Here is a 13,117-nt window from a genome sequence, read left to right on the forward strand (position 1 = left end):
TTTTTTTATTTTTCTACTGCACTATTAGCACAGTGAAAAACAATGAATATGAGTATAATTGAAGTGGTTATATAAATGTCTTTGTCTCATTCCCAGTGTCCAGTGGAAAACCTTCAGTATTTTATCAGAAAGGATAAAGTTTGCTGCATTCCCTTTATAGATCCTCCTTAACAGAGTAAAGAAGTTTCCTTTCAGTAATAGTTTGCAGAGTTTTGTTGTTGATGATGTTAAGATGTTTTTACTCATGAAAGGATCTTGAATTTTATCAAATAACTTCTCTGCATCTATTAGAAATTACCTTTATAATGTGTGAATTACAGCTTGATTTTGGAATGGTAAATCACCTTTGCGTTCTTGGGATAGTCCCAATATTGTCACGATATTCTTTTAATATACCATTGGATTTGATCGGATTATGTTTTTCTCAGATATTTGCAGTGTTGTTATGAAAGGGTTTGTTTCTTAATTTTCCTTTTTTTGTAACATACTTGTTAGTTTGGGTAAGAACATTATGATGACCTTATAAAGTGAGTAAGGAAGGGCCCTTTTTCTGTTCTGGGAGAGTTTTATAAGCTTGAGGTTCTTTTTTTTTTTTCTTTTTTTTTTTTTTAAGATTTTATTTATTTATTTGACAGAGATCACAAGTAGGCAGAGCAGCAGGCAGGAGTGGGGCAGGTGGAAGCAGGCTCCCCGGTGAGCAGAAATCCTGATGCAGGGATTGATCCCAGGACCCTGGGATCATGACCTGAGCCAAAGGCAGAGGCCTTAACCCACTGAGCCACCCAGGTGCCCCATGCTTGCGGTTCTTTTTACTTTGCATAAATATTTGAAAGAGCTCACCCATCAAAATATGTGGGCCTAGAGAATACTTTGTTGGATAGCTTTTAATTACAGATTCTTCTTTAATTGAATAAGAATGCCTGATTTTTTCTGTTTCTTCCTGTGTCAGTTTTGATAGGTTGTATTTCTCTCAGAATTTGTCTATTTCACCTAAATATTCAAATTTATTAACATAAAATTATTTCTAATATTCTCTCATCATCTTAATTACTATAGGATCTATAGTGATGTTCCTTTTTTAATTCCTAGTTTTAAAATTAAATATATGCCCCTTCCATTTTCCTTGATTATGCTTCATATAAGTTTATGCTAATTTGGATTTTCAAAGAAATGGATGCCAAAACGAGGTTAGACATTCAAGAGATTTATTGAAGGAAACACCTGTAATGGAAGATAAGTTAGGAGCCAGAGGAAACAAGGAGACAGACCTCTCTGACTGTAGTACAGGCCTGACTCCTGTGTTGAAGAGCAGAACTGAAAGAAGTTTAGGCAGGAAGAGGCATAGATTGCAATATAATTAAGTTTTGACAAAGCCAGAGAGAAGTCCTCAGGCTAAAATTATCCAAAGGAGTCCCACACATCCCACACTCCATGCTATTTCTATTGTGCTCAGGGGAAGCATGGCCTCCATATGAATGCAGTGGTGAATTTCAAAGCAAAGCTCCACTTGGCTCATCTGAGAGGCACATTTTAATGGTCATGACAAGGTTTAACTATTAGTCTAAAAAAGAATTGGGGTGCCTGGGTGGCTCAGTTGGTTAAGCATGTGCCTTCGGCTCAGGTTAGATCCCAGGGTCTTGAGATCAAGCCCCTTGTTGGAGACTCCCTGCTCACCATGGAGTCTGCTTGTGCTCTCTTTCTCTCGCTCACTCTCCCAAATAAATAAAATTTTTTTAAAAAGAAAAGAACCAACTCTGACTTTGTTAATTCTCTCCATTGAATGTTTTTTTTATTTTTAAAATTTTTGCTACTATCCTCTTTATTCTATTTTCTGCATATTTAATTTCTAAATTTTGGTGTGTCTATTTTCATTATTTTTAGTTCAGACATTTTTTAATTCCTTTTGTGATTTCTTCTTTAATCTGTAAGTTACTTAGGAAGTTTTGCTTAATTTTTAAATACCTGGAATATATTTGGAGATTTTCTAATTATCTCTTTGTTTCTGTTATTTGGTTTCATTTCATTGTGGTCAAGTATGCCAAATGATTTTAGTTCTTCAAAATTTGTTATAATTTTGTCTTATTGAATATCATATGGTCAATTCTATTCATGTTCTTTGTGCATTTGAAACAATGTATATGCTGACATTCTTTTTCTTTATTGTGCTGACATTCTTAAACATAGTCTTAATATATACACTAAAGTCATGTTTGCTGAGTTTGTTGTCTAGATCATTTATACTCTTATTTGGTTTTTGTCTGCTTTTTTAAATCAGTTATTGAGAGACATTTATTAAAGTATCCTGCTATGATTGGGATTTTTATCTCTTTCCTTTTGGTTCTATCCAATTTTGCTTTATATATTTTGAAGCTATCTTTCATGTGTAAGTTAAATGTTCTTGTATATAACTTACATGTATATAAGTTTAGAATTCTTTTATCTTCCTGATGGACTGAACCTTTTATCATTTGGAAATATTCTTTTTTACCTCTAATGGTGCTTGCCTGAATATCTTTTGTGTCTATTATTAGTATAACTATGCCGTCTTTATGTTATTTTAGTGTTTGCATTGTTTTTCCATCCTTTTACTTTTGACCTATGTTCTTAAATACAAGATTTTTTTGTACTTGGAATGTACTTTTATTGTTTCTTTAATTCATTCTGTCTTTGATTGGAGTCTATTTATATTCAATATATATTACTCATATAATTGGATTCCTATCTCACATCTTACTTTTTTTTCCTGTTTGCCACATGTTAATCTTCTTTTTTTTCTTCTTTCCTGGTTTTTTTTTTTTTTTTTTTCCCCCTGGATTGAACAAGTATTTTTTATTATCATTTCCTTTTCTGTTTGCTTGGCAGTTGTATATCCTTTTGAAGTTTGCCCTAAAGATTACAAAATGTATCCTTGACATATTAAAGTCAAATATAAACTATAACGTTTGCCACTTCTCAAACAATGGTAGGATCTTAGAATATTTTAATTCCATTAAGACTTCCAACTTTTTCTATAATTGTTGTCAGTCACCTTAATTCTACATTTTAATGCCTTGTAGTGACAGAATACTATTATCATTTTGTGTAGTTGAATTTTACTCTTTGCATTGTTTTTCTCCTCTTCCTTCATTTCCATGTTTTCATCTGGATAATTATGAATTATTTTATCATTTTTCTTCAGCCTACACAGCTTGTTTTAGTTTTCAATCAGTGTGTGAATTCTTTTAGTTTTTGTTTGCAGGTTTTTTTGTTTTTTGTGTTTTGTGTCTTTTTGAGAAAGAGGGGTGGGGGTGAGTGTGGAGGTTGGGGTGGCATGCAAAAGGAGAGAGAGGGAATCCCAAGCAGGCTCCACATCCCGCACAGAGCACAACACAGAGCTCAGTCTTACAACCCTGAGATCATGACCTGAGCTGAAAACAAGAGTGAGATGCTTAACCAACTAAGCCACCAAGTACCCCTACAGATATATTTTTCTAAGATTTTATCTATGTATCTGGCAGAGAGAGAGTGGGAGAAGCAGGCTCCCTGCTGAGCAGAAAGCCTGATGTGGGGCTCGATACCAGGATACTGAGATCATGACCTGAGGCCAAGGCAGAGGCTTAACCCACTGAGCCACCCAGGTGCCCCTACAGATATCTTTTATTTTGCCTTTCCGTAAGCACAGAACTCTACATTGGAAGTTATATTCTTTAATGATGACCTTCCATAATCTTTGGATTCTCTTATTTTTGTCAAGAAGTCAATTGTTAGTCTTATTCTCGCTTCTTTGGATATATTTCTATTTTCTTTGTCTGCTTTTTTAGAATTTTTCTAGAATTTTGATTTTGACTTTAACGTTGGACTTGATTCTGGTTTTTCTTGTTTCTGGTTTTTCTTGGTTTTTCGTAATTCCTGAATCTGTGATCGAAGACTCCTACCAGTTTGGGACATTTTCCAGCCATTATCTCTTTAGATATTGCATTCCTCTCTTTCCATTTCCATTTTCCATTATCTCTTTAGATATTGCATTCCTCTCTTTCCAGTTGCTCATTTCTTAGGCCTTTTTATTGTGTCCTGTATGTCTTTTATGATCTTTTTTGTAATTTCTATCATTTTTCTCCTTAAGTTTCAGCTTATATGTTTGTACTGACCTGGCATTTAGTTCAGTACCCTCTCTTCCTACCTTCTCTTCTACTTTGTTCCATCTGCATTTCAGCACATCTATTGAGTTCATCATTTCAGTAGTCACATTTTTTATTTCTTGTATTGATTCTTTTTTACTGTTGTCAGTTCTTTGCTATAATTGCCTACCTTGTCATTTATTTTTTGAACATGTTAATCACAGTAATAATAAGTTGCATGTCCAAAAATTATAATATCTCAGTCATCTTTGAGTCTGGTTTCTTTACTTCATTTGGGACAGCCTTGTATCTTGGCTTGCCTGATACATTTTCATTAAATGCTAAATACTGTCCATGCTAAATTATAGCATTTCTGTTGAGGACTGAACCAGCTCAAGGTTGGGTTACAGTTTTTGTAAGGCTTCTAATTTGTCTCCACTCATATGCTATAGCTCTCCTGAAATGTCAGCTGAAATCCTACAGTATTTACTAGGGTCCATACTCCTTCGTAGGTTGTCATTGGTACCATATGACTGCTAAAAATACTACTCTGCCTTTTAGAGATCCTTTGCTTACTGTCTTGCCTTCTTGTTCTGTAACATTACAAATTTAACAAATACCTCAAAGGAGAAGACCCTGAGTGTCAGGCTTACTCCACTATGTTTCCTTCTCTTCTAGAACAAGACACCTCAATTCTAACTGCCTTGGCAGCCCCAAAATTCAATTTTTGTCTCCGCAACCCTGGAGATTGTCAAACGCTCTATTGGCTTCTCTACCTCTTATTAAAAGCCCTCTTCCTAGATTCTCAACATCTAACCAAGCACCAAAAATCTGCAAATGCCCTGAGGGGAAGATCAACTTTTAAAATGTCAGCCTAGCTCTTTCTACTCCCAGGGATCTGATCTTATCAAGTCTTGGCTACCTTGACAGCGCTCTCATACCCCCTTTATTGTTCTTTTATTTTTACAGCTTTTCTAGCTGTATGGGAAGTTGTATAGGAAGTGGTTTATCACAAGCTATGGCATTAGAGCCAAATCAAAGTTCTTAGTCAATATTTTTAATTACAAAATAGAAAAATATATGGCCCAACAAAGTTAAGTGTTATCATAAGGTTCTTAAATGATTTAGCAATACCAGCACCCGTAACCTCCTTTGAGAATGGCTGGGTGCAGTGATTTATGTAAGATCCCAAAGTTAGAGCCAAAAACTGTAGCAGAATCCAACCTCTTGAACCCCAGTATAGTCTAATCTGTTCTATACCACATTGGCTCACTTATTTACAGCAGTGATTCTCAACCAGGAGCAATTTTTCTCCTCCCTTTTGGTTGTCACAGCTGGGTGGGCAGTAGAGAATGAGGGAATTCAACTGGCATCTAGTGGATAGAGGCCAAAGATGACATTAAAAAATCCTGTAATGTACAAGACAGCCATCCACAACAAAGAATTATCTGGCCCAAAATATCAGTTGGGAAAAGCCTGGCTTATACTGTATCTGAGACTGTATATTTGACGGATCACTTTCTGCTTCTTCATTACATTTAACCACTAGATCAATACCAATAGATTTTAGTAGGATAAATCTTCTTGTAGATATACATCCAGAGACCTTTTGACTCAAGAAAATGTTCATATATGATCTGGTAGATATTTGATTAACTGTGTTTCTCAGAGCTTCAGCCAAATAATCTCAAATTTTAAGACTTTAGATATTAATTTATTAATATAGAATATTAATAATAAAGATTTAAATTCTTTAGATAGAATTTTTTAGAGTTGATTAAAAAATTCTCATGTGGAGGTGTGTATACATATCTGATAATTGCATTATGTATATGTGAATGGTTATCTTGATGAGAGCTGTATTTACCTACACTTTTATAGATATATATGTATACATTAACTTAAATGATTCTTAGAGAGTGTTTCCATCTTATTTTAAAACTCCAAATAATCAATTTCTTGAGAGCGCTTGAAAATACATTACAAATGGATATTTGTCTAAGAAGTATATTACCAAATGTTTTTCAGAATAATTATTGTTTGTACCCAATGAGTGATTCTTTTAAAATGTAGTTAGACTCTAAAATTCATTTTTCAGAGCATTACAGCTTGGCGGCAGAATTTTATTTTGGCTGAAACATGACATGTGTGTTTTTGGCTCAGATAAAAGTCTGGAGGTGTAGCAGAAAAATCTGATTCAGATAATTGAACAGTTAAAATTTTCTTAGGTTAAAAGGTATAAAGTGTTGCTCATTGGATAGTAAAAACTATACTTAAATGAAGACTTTTTATTGCCTTATTTCTTTAAACCTTGGCCAAGACAGTTTATCTTAATTAAACTTCTTTAGAAGCATACATCATTTTTTATATTCATTGACCTTTGAAGTTGCCAAAATAGAAGCCACTATTCCTAAGGATTTTCCCCTGTTGTTTAATCTTGGCCCATGAAGCTTATTTAGCTTTTCTCTGCTTTTATTAAGCTATTTTAAGTTCTTCTATTCAGTGCCTTTCTGTTTTAATAAGCAATCTAAAGTCTCAAGAAAATGTCCTAATTTTTTGTCAAATTAATCATTTTGCACTTAGCTCCCATTCAATTTATTTATCTCATATATGTATATATATATAGAGAGAGAGAGAGAGCGCGCACATGCCTGCACATGCAATTCAGAGGAGAGGGAGAGAGAGAATCTTAATCATGCTCCACACCAGCATGGAGCCCAACACAGGGCTCAATCTCCTGATCCTGAGATCATGACCTGAGCCAAATTCAAGTCAGATACTTAACTGACTGGGCCACCGTGGTGCCCCTGATTTATTTATCATATTAAATTTTACCTGCATTCTTAATTATTTCACTTAATCCTAGAACTCTACTCTTACCTACCTATAACAAAGGGGAAATTTTTTTAAGTGTTCTGTGAATAGGCAGTACATCTACATGGTTCAGAATTCAAAAGATACAATAATTAGGACTGTTCACCTGTTTACCACTTGTGAGGAAGTAAGCAGTTTTTCATTATTAAGATGACCATAAAACTCAGATAGTTTTCAGAGTGAATGAGGGTGCCATTAATTATACTAGGGCTGTCCTGAGCAAACCAGTCCATATGGTCATGCTCCTTATTAGAGATAGTTAAACAAAGGTATTTAGTAAAATGAATCCTTGTATTGGTTGAGATTTGGGGCTGTACTGTATCTAACATTTCTTCCAAATCAAAGATTCTTGATTATGTGCTAAGGATATGCCAGGTAATATAGAACTTAAAGAAATTTGAGGGTTGGCTGAGTGGGGTTAGCCTCTGCCTTTGGCTCAGTTCATGATCTCAGGGTCCTTGGATCGAGCCCCACATCAGGCTCTCTGCTCAGCGGGGAGCCTGCTCTTCCCCCCTACCCTGCCCTGCCTCTCTGCCTGCCTCTCTGCCATCTTGTGATCTCTGTCTGTCAGATAAATAAGTAAAATCTTTGAAAAAAAAAAAAAAGAAATCTGAGAATCTCTAACAGGACAGGTCAGAGAGGCAAGATACCAATAGATAAAACAGTAAAATAACAGTACAAATGAATACAAATCAGTATGGTTTTACTGAGTGCCTACTATGTGTGAGGAATTGTAGTAAAAAGATAAATAAGGGAGTGCCTGGGTGGCTCAGTTGATTAAAGCCTCTGCCTTCAGCTCAGGTCATCATCCCAGGGTCCTGGGATTGAGCCCCACATCGGGCTCTCTGCTAAGCTGGGGAGCCTCCTTCCTCCTCTCTACCTGCCTGCCTCTCTGCCTACTTGTGATCTCTGTCTGTCAAATAAATAAATGAAATCTTAAAAAAAACAAAACATATAAATCTTTGGAAAAAAAAAAAAAGATAAATAAGAGTCGCCTGGGTGGCTCAGTGGGTTAAAGCCTCTGCCTTTGGCTCGGGTCATGATCCTGGGGTTCTGGGACTGAGCCCCGCATCAGGCTCTCTGCTCAAGCTTCCCTCTCTCTCTGCCTGCCTCTGTGCCTACTTGTGATCTCTATCTGATAAATAAATAAAATCTTAAAAAAAAAAAAAGATAAATAAGACAAAACTCCATTACCTAAAATCTAGGAGAGACATAACCTATATACAATTATCAAAAGTAGTATATGACTTTAATGAACTGCCCTTTATAGTATAGAAGGCATAAGGAATTGGGGAAAGTTTCACAAAGAAAGTGATGGTTTAACCAGGCTTTGAAGAATGTGGTTCATTTTTGGCAAGCTGAGATTATAAAAGAATGTAAATTAATGGGCTAATAAGGTAAAAATCAAAGAGTCCTTAAAGGGTATAATGTATCACAGAAAATATCAAATGTTAGGAAGAGACTTGTGGGTAAGCATGAATGGTTAGTTGTGATAGGCCTTTGAATGCTTTGCTGGGCAGTACATGATTAAGTGCTTAAAGTAGATACAGAGTGGGACGCCTGGGTGGCTCAGTGGGTTAAGCATCCGACTCTTTGATTTTGGCTCAGGTCATGATCTCAGGGTCATGAGACTGAGCACCACACTAAGCATGGAGTCTGCTTCTCTCCTTCTCCCCCTTTCCTACCCATTCTCACTCTCCCCAGTCTCTCTTTTATGTTTAAAGATTTTATTTATTTATTTGGGAGAGAGAGAGCACAAGCAGGGGGAGCAGCAGGCAGAGGGAGAGAGAGAAGCAGGGAGCACAATGCGGGATTTGATCCCAGGGCCCTGGGATCATGACCTAAGCTGAATGCAGACACTTAACTGACTGAGCCACCTAGGTGCCCTCTCTCTCTCTCTCTCTCTCTCCTTCCTTCTCTGTAAAATAAATAAATAAATTCTTAAAGTGCGTACAGAGAAGGAAGAGATCATTTGGGCTAAGAAACATCTTGCAATCAGTTTCTCATAATGCACTTCTATTTGTTTATAAAGCCCTGTTTCAGAGGGATCAACAAATACTAAACATGAAGATCTTTTTTTTTAATTAAATACCAAAGAATAAAAGCTGCAGTAATCCCTCTAAAAGGTATTAGAAATGATTACAAACCCATGGGGTTAGAGTGAGACAAATTTGATAGGGTTAAGAAAATTGTAGAGAAAAAGAGCTATGTATAAATCATGGTAAGAGCACTAGGGAAAATGCCTTAGAAAATTAATAAAGATTGGTTTGGTTTAAAGATGATAAACAAAGACTAATGCAAAAGGGTAATGAATTCAGTCATGGAGACAGTTCATACTAAAGTGCTTTCTAAAAGAAATGCTGCTGGACTGGCTTTAGTAAGTGGGTTTCTTTCCTTAGATTAAGGAAAAAGAGTAATAACCCAGTAATAAAATTTATAGTTGACACTAAATTAGGAGATAGCTATTAGTAAAATTATAGAAATTCTGATAATAAACACTGGAAGCTAGAAATAGAAGTTCAAAATAATGTTAAAATTAAATAAACTATATTCACCCCATTTTTAAATCTATTTAGAAGCAACAGGTAACACTAGAGAAATGTCTCCATTTCCAAGAGATATTTCTGGTTTTGGGTTTAATAAGTGAATGATAGAGCCACCTAAAATTGAGAACAGTAGGAATATGTCCTCACTAAAGAGTCTACATTTACAAGCTGTATAATGTCATTATATTCTATGATTCAAAGTGGATTTTTTGTGATATTTTTCATAGAAATCTTTGTTGTTGCATTTTCTAGAGAACACTGTTCCTTCTGTGACTCACATTTTAATGAAGAAACTTTTAAAATGGTCTTATTCTTTCTAGATGTTGCTTAAATACCTAGAATATATCTAGATCTTAAGAAAGATTAGATGAGAACAATGAATGGAGGCCTAGACAAAAGGTCTAGTTCCCTGAAACAGTTACTTGGATCACTGGCAAGGTTCATATTTCTGTCTGAACTGCTGGCTAATCTGAATATGCCCATGAGTCCTAGAAAGTAAACCATGGCCTTGAATTTCTGTGACTTGCAGTAGGATTAACCATTATATTTCCATCATAAATTACAGCTCATAACATGATTATTATGAAATAATAATAGCAGTGCTCTTTGTTATGATCAAATAAATAGTTTTGCAGTCAGCTATTCTGGAATCTGTTAAAGCATTTAAACCTTAAGCCATTATAGCAAATCCATATAGATTTAAGCTTTTTAGAGCCTTGGCTATAGCTACTTTGAGAATATGATACAAAAGGTAACCAAAAAAGCTTTGTTCGGAAATAGTCTTAGATTTATCCATTTCTATCTTCACATTCCTCTATAAAGGATATTTATATTTAGATTTTTTTATTGGATGTTTTGTAAGTACAAGGAACCATTTAGAAGAAAAAGATAAATAAATGTTTATTATATGCAATATATTTGTTAAATATATTAATATATTAGTTTATATTACCTATTATATGGATATGTTAATATATGTTTAATATGTATATTAAAGCTTAACTGAACATTCAGCTGCAGTAAATTTTTACAAATCTGCTCGTTGGTATGTCAGCATATGAAGTGGATCATAATGGGGGTCATTAGGTGTCTTTGACACGTGATAGCAACATCCCAACCCAGCATGCCACTTGTCAGCTTATCTATAAAGCATAAAGGCATTTGTCACCATTGACAGTACTGACATTTCATCTGGGATCTGTTTACAGCTCAGTTTTCCATGTGTTCCTGTGTATTATTTGGTGGTTTCAATTTAGCTTCAGAGCACACCTAGCTTTTCCCTTTGAGTTATTCTGAATTTTAGCTAAACAGAGGAAAATGGAAATAGTAAATAGATCCTATGGGGGAGATAATTTTTCTCCAGATGAATCATGCCAATCAAAAAGGTGTCAGGTGTTGACCTTTTGTGCTGTTTCTATAGTTTACAAGCCAAAGCTGTGATAAGGTAGATTATAGCAAGTTAGATTAATGGTCCAGGATGGAGGCATAGCGGATTGGTTAAATAGGAAGGTCAGGAAAGCAGAGCCAGGAGGGACTGGGAAAAAACTTAATGTGGGTAAGGCAGATGTTGAGATAAAGCGTCTGGACACAGGAGCTGGTAGCAAATCTGACATTAAGTCATTTTAAGTGAAGACTCCAAGGGTACGGCAGCCTCAGCAATTCTGGTATGAACACACCGACATATTATGTGAGCTAGGAGTGGTAGTGGAAAAAAGGAAAAAAGTTCTTTCTCAGGAGGCAATCAGTATCATTCAGAGAAGTCCCTTCTTACACAGAAGGAGCTGTGCTGATCTTCTAAAAGGAAGGGTTACCGGAAGCTAGCAAGCATTTTAGTTTTTAGAAAGTGGAGCCTAGGATGTTAGGAAGGATAATCACTCAGGGCTAAGGATAGACAATCTAGACTGAAGCCTAGGCCAGTTCTCAGGATTGATTAGTGCAGAAGATAGTTTATTAAAGTAAAACAAAAGCTGGGCTACCACAGTTTACATCTCAAAGTCTAAAGTAATTCCATGCCCTACTCTTGACACATATCCTGCCCTTGTTGGGACTAGCTTAAAGTTGGGGTACCCAGCTCTGCATATACAGCCTGAATTATAAGGACCCAGGAAAGGTATAAGGAGGACAAAATGAGGAAGGACCTCACGCAAACAATACAGGACTTGAAATATCGGCTGAAAAGGTATCTGAACGTGTCTATGGCAAGAAGCAAGCTGCAACTTAGGACTTGTGTATCTTTACATCTTTATGTTATACTCTAATAAAAAAGTTTTAAATTTTCAGAATTTAAAAAAATTAAAAAGAAGAAGAAGAAGAAGCAAGTTGCAGCTTAACTCCTGAAATGCTAAACTGAACCACTACAGTGTGTAGCATATATACTATGCTGTGGTAGTATTGAAAACAAAGGTATATGGCCCTTCTTCAGAAAGCTTAGACTTAAAGAAAGCAGGTGAGATATACACTAGAAAACCATGTATAGAAAACATTATTTGAATTTTACCAAGAAATGGACTGTAGAAATAATACAAGCATGAGTTCACTTTACACTAGTGATCACTAAAACAGTGTATTTTTTAAGTGACATGCAAACTGGTTTGTGCAACGTAAGTGAGGTTTTGATGCAGATAAGAACTAGAAATGACCTTAGAGATCATCTGGTACATCTTGGAAATTTGAAAAATAATTGAGACCCACTGCTTGCTGGTGGAAGAAATTTTGTACTGCTTTCCTGGATGACAGCTTGAAAATACATATCAAAAGCCTTTAAAATATGCATATCCTTTGACTCAGTAATTTTAGTTACAGGAATTAATCCTATGGAATAATTTAGCAAATGCACTAAGATTTACATACAAGGATATTCATAACAGCACTGATCTTAAATTTTTAATATTTTTAACTTATCATTTTACAGCAGAGAGATTACAAAAATAGTAGCGACCTTCTATATATCCTTCCCCCAGCTTTCCTAAACACTAACATTTTATATAACCATAGTACTTACCAAAACCAGGAAATTAGTATTGACAGAGTACTGTTCATAAAGCTATATACCTTATTCAGATGTTACCAGTTCTCTCACTAATGTCGTTTTTCTGGTCTACAATACAATCCAGGACCCCACTGTTAGTCAGTTTCTCTTATTCTCTTGACACTCTGACATAGTTCTTCAGTTTTACCTTTGTCTTCCATAACTTTGATACTTCTGAAGAGTGCTACCCTCTTATTTTGTATAGGGTCTCAGTTTGGGTTTGACTAAATTCAGGTTATAAATTTAGGCAAGAATACCACAGAAATTATATCATGCTCTTAGCATATCATATCAGGACACTTATAATACCAATATGCCTCATTTAGTGATGTTGTTAATTTTGATCACTTGGCTAAGTTGATGCCTCTCATATTTCTCCATAAATATCTTATGGGGAAATACTTTGAGATTATGGTCTTTCATCTTTTTTTTTTTTTTTTTGGTCTTGTCATACTTTTGCTGTCAATTTTGTCATCCATTGATTAATCAGTAATAATTATTCTGTGGGGGCACCTGGGTTACTCAGTAAGTTAAGCATCCAACTTTTGATTTCCTTATTTCAGCTTAGGTCA

General features: G+C 35.3%; 1 protein-coding gene across 2 annotated transcripts in view; it reads left to right on the top strand.

Moving 5' to 3' along the window:
- ADK (adenosine kinase) overlaps window positions 1–13,117 on the top strand; it is a 531,050-nt gene that overhangs the window by 447,924 nt on the left and 70,009 nt on the right. The gene's annotated exons all lie outside the window — the stretch shown is intronic.

The sequence above is a fragment of the Mustela putorius genome, unplaced genomic scaffold (genome assembly GCF_011764305.1).
Source record: "Mustela putorius furo isolate JIRA1106 unplaced genomic scaffold, ASM1176430v1.1 tig00000698_pilon_pilon_pilon, whole genome shotgun sequence".
Lineage (NCBI taxonomy): Eukaryota > Metazoa > Chordata > Mammalia > Carnivora > Mustelidae > Mustela > Mustela putorius.